We start from the raw sequence: 2,205 nt of genomic DNA, 5'->3' as shown, positions 1-2,205 counted from the left end.
TCTCTTTGGAACTTGCTGAGTCAAATAGATCAGCATAGTCCAAGTTCATACCCCGTTTCTAAGGCAGTCTGTGTATTAGGTTGGTGTGAGTATAATTGCAGTTTTTGCATTGTTGAAATTTGCCGTTTGATATTGGAATACATTCTTAAATAAATGTGATTATGTTATACTCATTTTAATGGCATTTCTCACTTTTTTTGCTAATGACTTATTACTTGCTGTTTATTTTATATTTATGTTAGACTACGGAAACGATGTTAGACAAAAAGCAAATTTGAGCGATTTTCTTATCCGAGTTCAAAATGGGTTGTAAAGCAGCAGAGACAACTCGCAACATCAACAATGCATTTGGCCCAGGAACGGGTAACAAATGTACAGTACAGTGGTGGTCCAAGAAGTTTTGCAAAGGAGATGAGAGTGAAGATGAGGAGTCTAGTGGTCAGCCATCGGAAGTTGACAACAACCAATTGAGAACACTCTTCCAAGCTGATCCTTTTACAACTACATAAGAAGTTGCTGAAGAATTCAATGTCCACCAATTTAGTCATTCAGCATTTAAAGTGAATTGGACAGGTGAAGAATCTCCTTAAGTGGGTGCCTCATGAGCCGACCAAAAATTAAAAAAAAATGTCATTTTATAGTGTCTTCTTCTCTTATTCCTATGCAACAACAATGAACCATTTCTTAATCAGATCGTGACGTGCAATAAAAGTGGGTTTTATATGACCACCAGTGATGACCAGCTCCGTGGCTGGACTGAGAAGAAGCTCCAAAGCTCTTCCCAAAGCCAAACTTGTACCAAAAAAAGGTCATGGTCACTGTTTGGTGGTCTGCTGTTGGTCTGATCCACTACAGATTTCTGAATCCTGGCGAAACCATTACATCTGAGAAGTATGCTCAGCAAATTGATGAGATGTACAGTAAACTGCAATGCCTGCAGCTGGCACTGGTCAACAGAAAGGGCCCGATTCTTCTCCTTGATGATGTCCCACCACAGGTCACACAACCAGTGCTTCAAAAGTTGAACGAATTGGGCTATGCAGTTTTGCCTCATCCACCATATTCACCTGACCTCTCGCCAACCAACTACCACTTCTTCAAGCGTCTCGACAACTTTTTGCAGGGAAAGCACTTCCACAACCAGCAGGATGCAGAAAATGCTTCCCAAGAGTTTGTTGAATCCCGAAGCACAGATTTTTATGCTCCAGGAATAAACAAGCTTATTCCTCATTGGCAAAAAAAATGTGTTGATTGTATTGGTTCCTATTTTGATTAACAAAATTCACAGTCCAAAACCACAATTACTTTTGCACCAGTCAACCTTGAATGGCTGGTCAAAGTGAGATATAATGATTTATCTCTCTGCCTAAAGCTGGGAAATTCTGAAAATGCTTCCTTCCCTGCATCAGAGATCCCACAGAATAAGCTGAGGCATCTCCTCTCCTACAGCTGCATCACACCCTAACATCTCCCACTGTCCTATCCTGTACACTTCACTCCCCAAAAGGTCTTGATCCTCAGGGCATTCCCCCCCAAAATTTCCAGCATGCAGCTCTCCATCACAGCCTGTTTTCTGGAGAGTCAGACTTCATAAAGACGTTGTAAGGATTATATGAGTGAAGAGTTATTAGCTAGCACTACATGATGAAGAGGATGATCATGCTGATGGTGATGGTGTGATAAGTGGCATCCTCTGTTGGTCATAAAATGAGTCCTAGTGGGTAAGAAACTCTCCCCAACCTATCTTAGAATGGTGCTCCAACTATTCAAGTGTTGACTATTATTTCTTTATCAAGGCCAACCGTTTTGTGATGGCATAAGTAAATACAGCATTCTCCCCTATTAGTATGTCACATCCATCAATTTTTAAAAAAATTCTCAGATGTGGAGAAAGGGGAACTCCAGTACACTGTTGATGGGTAGGTAAGTCAGTATAGCTACTATGAAAAGCTGTATGAGAAGTCCTCAAAAAGCTAAAAATAGAGCTACCATATGATCCAGCAATTCCACTATTGGGTATATATCCAAAGAAAAGGAAATCAGTATGCTCAAAGAAAAGGAAATCAATATACTGAAGAGATATTTGCACTCCCATGGTTATTGTAGCACTATTCGCTATAGCCCAAATATGGAATTAACCTACCTGCCCATCAATGAATGAATGGACAAAGAAATTGTGGTGCATATACACAATGGAATATTATG

General features: G+C 40.1%; 1 pseudogene; it reads left to right on the top strand.

Annotated features, from left to right (window-relative positions):
- The first annotated feature begins 254 nt into the window (after positions 1 to 254).
- On the top strand, positions 255 to 1,276 carry LOC139362580 (histone-lysine N-methyltransferase SETMAR-like; annotated as a pseudogene).
- The last annotated feature ends 929 nt before the right edge of the window (positions 1,277 to 2,205 follow it).

This window comes from Macaca nemestrina, chromosome 4 (genome assembly GCF_043159975.1).
Source record: "Macaca nemestrina isolate mMacNem1 chromosome 4, mMacNem.hap1, whole genome shotgun sequence".
Lineage (NCBI taxonomy): Eukaryota > Metazoa > Chordata > Mammalia > Primates > Cercopithecidae > Macaca > Macaca nemestrina.
The sequence above is the reverse complement of the archived record's forward strand: the minus strand, read 5'-3'. Positions and strand labels throughout refer to the sequence as shown.